The following is a 14,406-nucleotide window of genomic DNA, read 5'->3' as shown; positions in this document are numbered from 1 at the left end:
CTGCCTTGCAAAAGGGACCGTGGTGTGTTTAACCGGCCTAATGACGGTGTAATTACCAGTCTCCCTAAACACTCTTCTACAATTAGAGCTCATCACATCCTCACGACCTGACAGGATTTAAAAAATGTAATTAGGGACTTGGCAGCATTACTGGTGTTGATCTTGAAGTGTAAGGGGAGGAGGAGGTGAAATCACTGTGAGCAGTGGGTGTCTCGCTCATGCAAGTGCCTTATCAACCCCTCTGCCAATGCTTCTCCTGTGCAAGGGCCCTGGCTGTCACAGCAAGGCTCATCTGCCTTCCCAGCTCCCTCCCCATGCCAGCCAGGCAGCGTGGCTGCAGGGAATTCCTTCTCTGGCTGAAAAACACAAGCCAGTCCCCAGCCTCTCCAGGACAAGCTGTGGACAAAGCCCATCTCTGTGCCCCAGTGAGAGCAATTTCATCCTCAAGGCAGCACTTCCATAAAATTTATTTTGTTTATAGATGGTAAACCACTCATGAATAAGAGATTCTACTTTTCACAGAATCTCAGGATGGTTCAGGGTGAAGGGACCACAGTGGCTCATGTGGCCCCATCTCCCTGCTCCAGCAGGGTCATCCCAGAGCACGTGGCACAGGACTGTGTCCAGGTTCTGGAATGTCTCCAGTGAGGGAGACTCCACAGCCTCTCTGGGCAATCTGTTCAGTGCTTGGTCACTGCACAGGGAAGAGGTTCTTCCTCATGTTCAGGTGGAACTTCCTGGGCACCAGTTCCTGCCCGTTGCTCTGGTGCCATTGCTGGGCCCCAGAGCAGAGCCTGGGCCCTGCTCAGAGCCCTCCCTGAAGACAGGGACACCCAGGGCTGAGGGCCTCCTTATGCCCACATCCATCTATCTATCTATATACTTATCAGAAATATATACATATATATTTACATATATATATCCGTATATATGAGAAATGCACTCTTGTTTCTGGTTGTATCTGGTGGCTAAAAGGAGCAATACGTAACAAGCTGAATCATACATTCCCCTCTTCTGTTTTACTCATCCTCTCTTTCGATCTTCCCCGACTCTGCTCCAATGCTTTTTTTTTCCCCCCACATACCTTTCCTCTTCCCTCAGGTTCTGATTCATTTAGCAATAGAATCACTCGGGCCTCTGAGTTCAGCCTCTTCCTTTCACTGGAGACAGGCACAGCCACCACTCCTAACCTCATACAAGTAGCATTGCCTCACTGCTATCCAAAACAGTTTATTCACGTGGTGGAAAATTGTGACACTTGTGAATTTTGTGAATTTTTTACTTCTTTCTTTCAGCAGACCTGGGAGCTGCAGCTGCTTATTATAGTTTGCACTACCTTTCCACTAGCTCTTCAATACTTAGCACACTCCACAGGAGCCTGCTTGTTGCTAGTATTTCCACATTTCTTCCCACTCCGCTGTAACAGAGCTCTTCCTCGTTCAGTGTGGCAAGAGGTTCCAGCTGCTGTTAAGCGATGAGTTTCACCTTGAAAGGCCTGTGTGAGTCTTGCAAGGGAGGTGTTATTTCTAATTAATTGGCTGTGGGAATTCAGCTGTACTTTTTGGTTGGCTAGGTAGGGGGTTGTTTTGTGGTTTTTTCGGTTTTTCTGGGGGGGGTGTTTGTTTGTTCTTTTTCTCCCTCACATGCGCAGGTACGTGCCACAGCAATGGTAATTTATTATGCTTCTTAAAATGTGTAGCATTCACGGTATTTCTCATTCTTTTTTGTAATTGGATTGGGCATATGCTTATATGGTATCCAGATAAGCAGGAAGTTAGCAAGCAAGCACATTAAGTTAAATTCAGCGTAAATAAAATGCATCAGCAGCTAATTTAAAATGATGCAAAGGTCCAACAAGCATGTGCTGAACTTGAAAGGTACCTGCAGGTACTTAAAGAGCTGACTCTTTATTTTGGTGTTCATCACTTGGCTGGAAACCAGCCCATGCGAGGTCACATCAGAGAGGTTTGTCCTGGCTTCCTCCTCCTCCTCCTCCTCCTCCTCCTCCTCCTTCTCCTTATTCTCTCCATGGGAAAGCATAGGCCAAGAGGAGAACCAGTCCCTAACTGGGGTAAATCTGACTGAAGGGTGAAGAGTATGAGGAGATTGCCAAACAATGTGCCACCATCCCTATTTTGCAGTTTTAAAACTACATGAGACTCACACCTGCAAGGGGTAATCATCTAAATATCATGGAGGTGCCTAACTCCCAGAAATTTTCACAGGAGATAGGGATGAGGACACTCCAGGGGATGCTGCCCTGAGGAGGCACTTCAAATGCCACGGTGGAGCCATCGTCAGAGCTAGAGGATGAACCCAAATCCCTGGAAGTGTCATTCTCTGCCTAACTGAAAATGATCTTGCTGGATCCATTCAAATCCTCATTGACCAACCGTACTTTCCCATGAGGTCTTTCAAAGGCAGCCTCTCCTCTGTCCCAGCCCACCCTCACACCTGGCCCCAAAACCTGACCCTTTCTTCCATGGCATGTGGAGTCTCTCTCAGGTAGGAAAGGAGGAGGGCCTGTGGCAGGTTGGCTCTTTCTTGCAAATTTCTCTCTCCATGTGGTCTGTGACAGACCAAAAGTTGTCAATGGAACCATTAGCAACATCTCCACCTTTGGCGCAGCACAGGTGTTTTGTCAGTGCCTTTAGGTGGGATTACACAGAGGTCAGTGAAAGCAAAAAAAAACTACTGGACAAAATCCCACTAGTGCAGTTCCATAGTGTTGCTTGCTGAAAAGGAAAAATCAGACCAAACCAAACAAAAAATCCAAACAACTGTTTCATTGAAGACTCTTTGTTGGCAACTTTAAGTACGCATGAGCTGTTGTAAGGACCCTGGGTTATCCACCTATGCGGTGTTTTAATTTCTAGGATGTACCATGTGAATTAAAATTTATTCTAAGGTACCTTTCACCAAACTCAACTAAACTTTGGGAATAGCAGTGCATTGCAGGAGGAAGCAAAGGTGTTCTGACATAAGAATAGGAGCTGTCTGAGACTGTGGGCTTTGGCAGAGGTTGACAATATCCCTGCTGTAGTTCAGAGTGATCCCAGGGCTGCTCTGATGTGTGCCAGGCTTTGCTGAAATACTCAGATAGGCCATGGCATTGCCTGTCTCCCCTCAACACAGGGGAGGAATCCCCTTCCTGCACTGGGGAAATATCTTACCTGGCTGAGTGGAAGGTAAATGAGCCTTGGATGTATCTTTCAAGGGACTACAAGGGCTGGATTGGGCAGTGTGGGGCTGGGGAAAGAAATCCAAACCTGGTCTCTCCAGTTACAAAGGACTAGATTTCCCTTGTTTTGACAGGAAGCAGGAATGTGGCTCTGCTTGATCTTACCCATGCTTTAACACTGCTGAAGTGTTTCCTGTCCATTTTTTATTGCTTAAAAAAAAAAAAAAACAAAAACAAAAACAACAACAACAAAACTTTTCTGGTCCCTGGAGGAGAAGAAAGCCTTCTCCACAGGAACAAAGCCTTTTTCCCCAATCTTCACTCCTCACTGTATCAGCTTCCTGCATGGTCATCAGGAATGTAAATAATCAGCCATTTTCTGTATCAATAAAGATCTTTTTCAGTGTAATGAGGTGCTGGACTCAGCTATGGCAAGACTCGATGAAGCAGAGGCTGATGTTTCTCTAAACCCTGCCCAGGGCAGTAAAAATAAAGCTTGTTCTAAGATTTCAGTCAATTTCCTTGCTTCCTCACTCCTAGAAATCTTGTTTTGGGCATACCTAGGCTGTGAAAATTCCTTGTTTATCCCTGCAGAAATCCACTAACAAAGGACTCATACTTAGGTGACTGAGAATTTTTCTCGTCTCTTTCATTTGTTTCTTCTTGTTGTATAATGAGGGCCTGACACCACAGTACTCATCGTTACTAGAATTAGGGCTTTTCTACTTGCTTGGTTTATTTAAAAAAGAATAAATAATCTTTAAGACATTAGATTTAGACTGAAGACTAGCCTCCTCCTCCTCCTCACACACACACACTTTGTTGAAGGATTTTTGGAAGGTTTGAGGAGCAATTACTGTGAGTTCATAATGCCATAATTGAAGGTGTTGAATCTTCAACAAAGCCTGATTTTATTAAACTTGTGAATTAGCCCTGACATTAAATAGTTGCTAACAAGAAACAAAAATGGCTTCTTTAGAGATTTCAGTTGGGTTTTTTTACATTTTTTCTTCCTTCATATCTTATTTATTTATTTATTTATCTATCTATTTTTATTTTTGTGATTTTGCTTATCCTCAAATGGCTTGGACACTGCTCCTCTTCCTTGGGTTCCAAGGTGCAGTAAGCACAGACCTTCTGTAGGGTGTGGGCAGAACATAGGACCAGGCTGATGTGCTCAGACTGCCTGTCTGTGATGCTGTGGCAGGGCCTGGAGAGAAGAGCCTTTCAGGCCATTCCCAATATTTCTGCCTGCAAGTGGCACCAACCCAAAACTCCTGCCTGAAGTGCTGTACTGTGTCTGCAGCAAAATTTGAAAAAAAAAAAAAAAAAAAAAAAAAAAAAAAAAAAAAAAAATCAGCCAAAACCATCCCCCCCTCAACAACTCAACTCAGCAATATATTTAGAGAAGTCTTTGGAAGATGAAGTTTAGCTCCAAAAATCAGATTTTGAAGCTGACCCTCCAGGAATGTAAAACCTATGTCTGTTTTCAGCCCATGAAAGCACATGCTAAAATGTTTGCCTCTTTTTAATTTTTATTTATAAAATCCAGTCCATAACAAGATTCATCTGTTCCACCAGGCTTTTTAGTAGCCAGAAGGGTTTTTTATTGTTGGCGAGCATGAGTTTACAAGGGTGGAGGATCATCTGGTTTTGTGGCCAGCTGTTGGCCATTGTTAGGGATTATTAAAAAGGCTTTGTACATGTGCCCAGATATGTGTTCAAGGGGTGTGCCATTAATCAGCTTCTAACTATGGGAATAATGATGAGACATCTAAGGAAGATGTTTCAAAGTTATTAAAATAGCATTCAGGTGGAGAAAGTCATTCCTTCTGCAGAACGTCTCACAAGTGTCCAGGAATGATGCATTAACCAACTCCCCTGCCACAAACACTCCCCCCAGTCCCATAAACACAAAGTATTGTACTTTAAACATTGCTGCCTTTGCTTCTCTTGCACTGTCCCTTGGACTTTGGCTTTGTAACTTATCGTGGCTTCATGGAGTTCAGTGTGTCAACAGAGATCCACAAAAAATGGCCTTGGTCGTAATGAAAGGTTTCAGGTAACATGCATTGCCTCTCATTTGCTTGGGAGAATATGTGTGCATGCAGCCAGCTGAGACACAGCAGCTGGTAGAGATGCAAAGACTTAACTGCATGTCTGAGCAGTGAAGAAATGCTGTTTGCTGATTCTTCACCTATTTACGTGGCCACATTGTCCTAAAACTTACAGCCCACCAGCTGGTGGCCATGGAGGTCCTGTGGCACCTGGAAAAGGCTTTCCTCTCTTCTTCCATGGTGAGAGGTGCTGTTTTTAGGGAGGGACCACACAGAAGAAATCTCAAAGGAGCAGGCACATCACCCCTGAGAATTTCTTGCTCCCTATCCTGGCTTCCAGCAGCTTTTGGGGTTTCCAGGAATGGCCCTATTTATATTCATCACTGGAAATTCTGTCACCACAATCCACACAGTTCACTCTGACCCTGGCTGGTGCCAGCTTCCTTCAAGCCATGAGGAAGGTGCACAGCTTCTACCAGAATTTTCCTTTCTGCTGCCAGCAGAGTGTCTTGAGTAGGTCTCTGTTAGTGGCATCTGAATAAAATAAGATTAAAAGCAAGTTCTTGGCAATTCCAAGTTCTAGAACACGAGAGTGCTAAAACGTAAGGAGATAAAGGACAACACTTCCGCATCTGTGCTGAATATGGCGAAGGGTAACCTGCTGCAAACGCCTGTGTGAGTTCAGGTTAGAAACTGGAAACTTAGGAACCACTGGGATGGGAAGTATTTGTAAAGCAGATCCAAAGAGGTTTGAGGATGGCATCATCTGTGAACTCCTGAATTTTGGGTAGATGTGTTCAATGTCCCCTCGAAAACCCATGTTTACACTAGAGACTGCAAAGGACAAGAACAGGCATTTACACTGTGGATTGAAACAATGCTTTCTGAGCTGTTGAAGCTTGTGTACTTTTGATAAAATTTGACAGGTTTAAGGAGGAAAATCACTTTGAATAGGTTATAATTGTTTTATACTGTCACAAAAGACTTAGGAAAAGTACCTGTCTCCTTCATGAGGACATGTCCCAATAGTCTGGAAGACTCTCAGGTCATGCTGTATGAACATAAGCAGGGTCTCCTCTTAATTCTGCTTTAATATTGTCAGTTCTTGGCTTTTAAAGCTTATTACTCAGACTATCCTCAAAAAACATAAGATTGAGAAATCATGAAGTTTAAAAAAAATGGTAAATTGTGTGTTCTCTTTCTCAGCCTTGAGCGTTTTTTGTTTTCAGTCTTTTCTCTGCAACAATGCCAACTAGAAACTGACTTCTAAAACACTGGAAATAGGGAATGTTTGTATAATCCCATGACTCAAAGAAGAAGGACCTTAGGAGAAAAAAACCCAAAAAACCAAAACAAGACCAGAACTGAAAACTTGTGATACAATTACAAGTTGTATTGTGATAAAATACAACTGTTTTATCATAGGAGACTGTGATAGAATCTTGTGGAGATGAATTGTCCAGATGAACAAAACCAAGACATCAAGTGAAAACAAAAGTTGCAAATTCCTATTTTCCCTCTCTGAATAGAAATGCCAATGAGATTTTAGCAAATATGAAAAGTGGGGAAAATATGTTTAAGAATAAGCACACAAACATTAGGTTAATGTTTTGCCCTTTGCTGTACACTTTTATCCTGGTCATGCTTTTAAGTCTTTTTATTCCCCTAAAATGGAATAAAAGAAACATTAAACTCGATGGCCAAACACTTATAAGGTGTGAACCAGTTATGCAGTTACATTGCAGTCAAGGGCTCAGGTCACTGTATGGCCTGGCTTTACGAGCTGCTCTCTTTGGATTTTGCTCTTTTTCAGCTGCTTCTGGGGAGAATATGTGAGCCCAAAGTTTGCAAATAGTCCTCAGATGAACCCAAAAGAGAGCATCTCAGTTGCTCTGTTAATGTCACCTACTCCAGATGTCCTCCCCAAACCAATAGACTGTCAAAGAAAATATCTTTATAGCTTGCACAGACAGCAGAGTCCAGCCCTTGAACAGGCTCTCACGAAGAACAAATAACGAGGCACGATTTTTGCCTTTATATTCAAATGCATGCTATTGTTCTGTAGTTACATAAGCCAGCCAGTCAGAGGATAGAAACAACATCATATGACTTATGTAACTAACCATTGCCCAATCCTGCAATGAGATCTGTGTGGCCAGGCCCCCCCCATGCAAAGCCCCATTGAAGTCCAGACAAAGATCACTCCAGGGTTGGAACCCAACATGATAGAATTTATGACTATTTGCAACAAGCCACTCATGAAAATAACCAAGAATTAATCCCTGAAGAAACGGGTGAATTTTTTTTTTTTTTTTTGATGAACAAATACATTCTATTCTGTTTGTAACAGCTTTGTGGATAATTCAGGATTCAGAAAAGAGGCAAAATCCATCAAAGTGAATAGACATTAATTTCTAATTATATGTCCAGTTCTTCAAGAGGGGCCAATACCCTTGGGCAAAAAAAAAGAGAGGAGTCTGAAGAAAACAGTCTTCTGAGAAAAAAATCTGTTGGTTGTTGATAACTGAGAAATTCATTTGAGGTGCAAACACCGGCTGAAATGGTTGAATTCAGCAAACGCGGTCCCAAAATTTTGAAGCTGTGGTCTGCAGTCAGATACTTCCACAAGTCACACGATAAGACTTCACAGTTGGGGGTGCTGGTGTGGCCTTTTCCAGCTTCCCAGTTTGGGGTACCCTGTTGTGCCTCAAATGCAAACAGTGAGAACTCTTTCCTACTGCTGCTGCCCAGAAAAGCCTTGCAGGATGCCAGAAGAAGCCTGAAATGCCCTCTTCTAAGGAGGGAGAGAGTAAAATGGATGGAAAAGGGAAATATAAGACTGGGAAAAAACCCAAAGTTCTTCTTGCCTCGTTTACAAATGTAAATGTTAACAAATGTAAATTGTTTTACATTATTGACCACAGCCCAAACTGGTGCTTTCCTAGGAAGAAGCCCCCAAAGTATTGGAATCTCATCACTGGCCCTGCCACCTTCTCGAATTGTAGCAGTGAAAAATTGTCTAAAGGTCTAAAGCTCCTCTAGTGATGGAGCCTTCTATAAAATGCCTCAGGTGCAGTTACCAGCTGACAGTTTCCTGCCCCTCCTAAAGCTTGCCTTTTATCTAAGAGGCTGCCTGCCACTGTCCACCTGGATGCAGGTAGAAGTTTCAGGCTGGGATTAAGCTGCACGCAGAGGAGTGTAAAGTAACACTCACAGTGTGGCAAGAGAAGCCTCCTCACTGGAAAAGCTGCTTCCCAGAGCTCTCTTTCAGCCTCCATGAGCAGTCCTACCAAGTGCAGAGTTGTTTCTAGGAATTCAGGGTGATCTGCTGTTCCCTCTTGCTCTGCCTTCCTACAGCGTTCCAGGCCACCTTAGCAGTCAGTGTGTTTGCTGCCAGTTTGCACCTGATCATGCAAGATAACAAATGCTTCCAGCCCATGGCTTCAACTGAATAGGTGGGATGGGGCATTCTGATGGATAAACACAGCTGTTTCTGCATGCCTGACACAAGCTTGTCTCTTGGGAGACTGGGGTGTGGGATCTGCTGAGAAAAGGCCAACTGCAGTGATAAGAATCTGTCATTTATTTCCAGGTGCTGCTTCTCAGTGACCAAAAATCTCACTATTTCTTCAGGCTGAAAAAGTTCTTGATCCAGGTACACAAGGGATTACGGAAGAAGTGAATGAACCACCAAGGAGTTTGCTCCAATTGCTTCCTTTTGTCCACTTCTGCCTCACGCCAAAGGATTACAGGAGGGGATGATATTGTTGATGTGTTCAATTTTTCAAGATCAGATCCTCTTAATAAATAAGCCACTATGAACTTGGAAGTTCCTATGCCAAGTCTCCCACTGAGATCTGGCAAAATAAAAGAGTGTGGATGATTGAACAGGAAAAGTTTTCCAAACAGAAAGGTAGAGGAACACTCAGCATCCCTCTCCAGAGCTACATGAATCTCATCACAAACACCACTCCTGCCTTCAGCCCAACTTCCAACTCTACCACATGGATTTGTTTACAGAAACTTTTCAGTAATATCCAAAAAAAAAAAAAAAACCCCAAAAACTTTAGAAAACACTCCACAACCCAGAAAAGAATAGTTCTTAATAACAAAATGGATGTAGGCCCCAGTCTTGCACACTCTTCATCACTTGTGTACTCTCCATGCAAAGACCTCATTGTTGCCACTGGGGTTGGGAAGTGCTGGAAGACTTTTTTGAAAGCACTCAGTGTTGTCTGAGCCTTGTCCCTGTGAAATCAGTTTCAGGGCAGGGAAGAACAGATGTGAAAATCCCACCCAAAAAGGGACTGTTTGTGGATCCGGCTGACCCACCACAACCACATCTCGCCTGCAGAGCCCCAGCAGCATTGTTTTCCTCGAGCAAGCGAATGTTAACCTTAGAGAAAAGAGCCCCAGACTGTTACCAGAGACACTGGCTGCAAATGCATTCTTCTCCCTGTGTGTTCTCAGCCTCATCCTTTTCCCATGGAAATGCTGCTTTGCAGCTGGTGCTGCCACATCTGCCCATGCTGGTAAACCCAGCAAAGCCCCAGCATGGGCCCAAGCACTTGTCATGCTCATCTCTGCTCTTTAATTGCCAGCACATGCCTTGGCACTGCACAGGCTTGCTGCCAGCCAGCCCTCTCCAGACAATGCCTGGGCACAGTTTTGTCTGAAGGGGGTCTATGAGGGACAAGGACCAGGACAGTGGCGTGTCTGGGTGTGCGGACATGGTGGGAAGGTCCCAGCCCCTCTGAGTTACCACTACAGAGCTGCCTGTCCCCAGTAGGTTCGGGCTCTTGGAGAAGCTGGATCACAAAACCTGTTCTGGCAGCAGGCTTAGGATGCACCGCCCTCATAAATTTCAGCAAGACAGGCTGTTTTAAATCCCTCCCACCTCCCCGTCAGCATTCAGAAGCTCTGTCACATATCCTGCCCTGGGGGTTTTGTTTGCTGAAATATTTGTTCCCTTCCTGTTCCCTGCTTCTCTCACTGAAGTTCAGCTTATCCTAGACTTCTGGCTGACAAGTGTTTGCAGTATGGTTTTTCTTCTGGATTCCTGAGGAAAACAATCTGGAGTAGGTTTTGGTTTCTGGCATCAGATGCAATCCACTACCCTCTTTAGAAGGCCCTTTATCGTCTCTTGGAGTTCTCCTCCTAGGGTTCCAGCTCTGTCAGTGCTTTGAGTTTGCTTGGATGCCTAACCTGGGCTGAGTTAAAGTGTATGAACACTCAAAACCAATTACAGTTCCTGTACCAAGGACCCTTTGTTCTAATTACAAAAACTCCAGGAGGCTACGGCAGATCTGTCAGCTGAGGCTGGGAATACAAACGCTTCTTTTTCTTCTTCTCCCCCCTCCTCTTTCTTCCTCCATGCCTTCCCACCACCTCCCCTTCTCTTGTAATCAGGGAGGCAGGGAGGCAGAAATCTCAGCAGGAACAGATTGAATACATTAACATTTGGTTGGTTTTGTATTGTTCTTTAGTGAGACTGCAACTTATGAGGCTGTTTTAATAAATGTCTGGTCAGGGGCCAATCAAAAGCTGCCAAAAATGGGTGTAGGGAAGAGTCTTTCCCACACAGTCTGCTCTTTCCCACCCTAATCACTGGAAATAAGAATGCTTAATAACCAAATGCCTTATTTTCCCTATTTACCTCCTCACTCTTGGGGATTTTTCTGCCCATCGTTCCTAGAAATGAGCAAACCTAACTCTCCACTCCAGCAGCTCCTCCCCCAAGGCAAACTGAGACCATCCTGTTGGACTATAGTGTAACATATGTTGAAGCACATGCTCATCTGGTGTAAATTATCCTGGGGCTGCTCAATTCAATGGAACTCCAGTAACTGAGATCAGTTGAAGATCGTACCTTTGTTTTATTTGCAGTGGTTGAAGGCAGTTTCTTATAGGACATGGATGTGCAAGAACTGGGAATTTTCTTGATTGCCACCTTTGGGGGAAACACTGGAATGTCTAGATGTGTTTCCGCCTGCTTTCAGCTGGAAAGCTTTATGGAAGACTTAACACAGCAAGTCCCTTTCATGCCAGAGAACATTTATTTTGCCAAAGGTGAGGTGCTGAGGAGGCTGGGCTCTGCCTCAAAGCATGAGGGAAGCCAAAGAGGCAGAAATCACAGTGGTGTCAATAAAAAAGCAAACCTGGCTTCTCCAAGATGCAACTTCCTTAAAAGAGGCTGAGAGAAGGCAGAAGTTTCTTCACTCTCTAACAAGGCATGCTTCCTTCCGGGCAGCTGACCTTGTCTCCAAACCATGGTTACTGGCCGTGGCAACAGGAGGTCCTCCATGTGATTTGACTCTCTTGTGCTGGTGTGCACCCCCAGAGGGAGAGAGACCATGAGAGAAACCCTCTCCATGGAGTCTGCAGCCTGGAGATGAGCACAAGCATGGCCAAAGACAAATCACAGTAGCTGAGTATTACAACCAGGCCCATGTATTTGGTGACATGCAAAGAAGCCAGGTGCCCTGATATTTACCATATCAAGATAAAGCACCACAGTAAAAAGAAATGTCCTGTTAACCAAGTTCACATGACAGAACACTGAGTTTTATCTTTCAGCAGCAGAGCAGGACACCTGATGAGAAGAAGAGAGGCCTGTTAACCTCCGTGTGGTGACTTTGGTTTGTGCTAGGCTGTGCTGGCTACTGGGTGGAAAATAACGCCAGAAAAAGAAAACAACTACAGAGACTTGAGCTTTGAATTTTAATTATAACAGCATGACAAGCTACATGTGAAACAAAAGAAAAGGGGAATGGCTTAAGCTGAGGGCTTTGGAGTTCTTGTCTGTTTAGTAAAGGTGCAATGGGAGCATCAACTGGAAAATATATCAGTGGGAAATGGTCAATGGGAATTAGCTCTTTTTGCGACATTATAACTTCTTACTACTGCTAGAAGTATGGGGCTAATTAACTTTGTATTAAACTTCTGTTCTGAAACTCTGAAGCTTGTGGAACTTGTCCAGTTATGTTTGCTGCGGGGAAGGTTTGGCTGCATGACAGCACCCAAACACACATATCCCTGCCTACCATCCTCTTCAGCAGGACTGTGGCAGCCCAGGGTGAAGTTTTTAATTGCCAAGTGTCTCCATAGGCTGATGGCATGGCGGGTGGGTTATGGAAACCCTGAGGGATGGAAATGTGCCAGTGGTGCAAGAGCTGGGTGCCTCCAAACACCAGTCTCCCTATGCAGTTCACCTGGGAGGATCTTGGTGCAGGTAGATGGCATCTGCTAAATCTGCTGGGGCAATCTAGGCAGTTCTTCATACCCCAGGAATGGAAAACTGGGATTTGTGGGTTTGTGTGCCACAGTTTGTGCAGTTCCTGTCACCCACGTAGCAGCAAAAGGGGAGGGAGCCTGAGGCTAATGACACAATAACTGATGGGAGGAAAAATCACTAGAGAATTCGTGCCAGCACCAGAGTAGGCTGACAGTGGTCTTGGTGGATTGATGAGTTGGTTTCAGATGCTCAAACTTGCTGCTCCTGCTGGAGTATTCCAGGAGATGTCGATTTCCCCAGCCAGTGTCCTGCTCCCCTGACAGCAGGACCTGAAATGTCTGGGAGCAGCCAGCCAGTGATGCAAACAAGGCTGTGGTCCTCATTAAAAGCCCCTAGGCAGCTCTATGTACCTAGGTGGTGCTCCATGTGGCTGGACAAACCCAAAGGTTTAGCCAGCTTCCAGGAAAGTTTGGAATTGCTTCAGGTGGCTGCATTCAGCAGACTGAATTACCACATTGCCTCCCATGGCTCCTCCCAAGCTGAGGAACATTTCAGCCTCCTCCTCCTCCTCCTGCAGGTCTCCAGGGATGGAGGGAGGGGAGGAAGAAAGGAATCACATTCCATCCATCAGATTTTTACTTTAGATGTGTGAAAGAGACTTGGCATATACTCTTCCAGTGCTGGGAAGTAAAGTGACAAACATCAAGGCAGGGTGAGAGCCCAGCTCTGCTACTTACACCCAGACGTGTAAAATTATTTTCCAAATGGAACTGGAGGAACTTAATGTGGGTAATTGGGCATTGGGTCTTTGCTCTTCCTCCTCTGCAGCTCCATATTTATATAAAATGGGAATAATATTTCCCAGTGTAATAAAGGAATTGTTAGATCAAAGTCCATTTAGTCTCAGTGGTTGTCAAATACTGTTTAGTTAAATGTGAGTGATTATAAAAATTTCTACATGGAGGGCTACTGGTGGGGCTGAAATCAGAGACTCTGGCCATTTCTCTTATTAGTCTGATTTTCTGTCTTGTTCCAGTGTTTAACTCAGCTTGAAAGAATGAACCTAGAACATGACACAGTAAAACCATAAGCACTTGGAAAAACAAACAAAAAGTCCAGGCAGGTGAAATCTCTCACAAATGTCCTTAAACTCCCCCCCTCACACTTAATTCCTTGAAATAAACTCACAGGTTTGCATAAGCAATAAACAAAGCTTGGGTTTGTGCCCAACAATTGTCACAGCTTCCCTAAAATCCATTCTTATTACATTGGGTCCTACAGATTGTGGAATGGGAAATTGCAAGGTAAACCAAATACAGTGATTTTATTGTACTCTGGCTAGCATTTAATAGAGCATTGCAGCAGAAATAACTTCAGGATCAATCTCTGCCCCTCATCAAGGTTTACAACTTTCCCTCCACAGGACAGGAGGCCACTCAGCAGTCCAGCAAGGAGCTTTGGGACCTCCTGTTTTCTAATTAGAAGAAGCCACCTCATGGAAATTCAGAGGCTACCCAAAGACATCAACCCCCTCAGGGTGAGTGGGAGCTGCTGGGGTCACTGCCACTGTACTCTTTAGCCCCAGGGAGGCTGGCACTAAGGGTGAAGGGTCCCCTTGGTCCCTCTCTGTCTCTTGGCAACCTTGACTGAAGGAGAGGTGACATGTGCTGATGCAGGTGAGAAGGTTCTCCTCCAAACTGCAGGAATGACCAAACCAGGGCATTTTCTGCTTCTCATCTGCAATGTCCTTGGCACAGATGGGCAAAAGAAAGCTGAAGTGGCACTGCTTTGCTGGTCAGAACAGTTTTAAAGAAAAGGCTGCTGTCCTGGCGATGCCACACTCTTTTCAGTGCTGCAGGTGTGACAGACTCTATCCAGTGTGCACTTTGGAAAGTTTACAGCTAGTGTGCAGTGTGAAAACAAGCTGAAGAAAT

This window comes from Chamaea fasciata, unplaced genomic scaffold (assembly GCF_029207755.1).
Source record: "Chamaea fasciata isolate MVZ Bird 193981 ecotype frontalis unplaced genomic scaffold, bChaFas1.0.hap1 SCAF_4, whole genome shotgun sequence".
Taxonomy (NCBI): domain Eukaryota; kingdom Metazoa; phylum Chordata; class Aves; order Passeriformes; family Sylviidae; genus Chamaea; species Chamaea fasciata.
Note: the sequence above shows the minus strand (reverse complement) of the source record.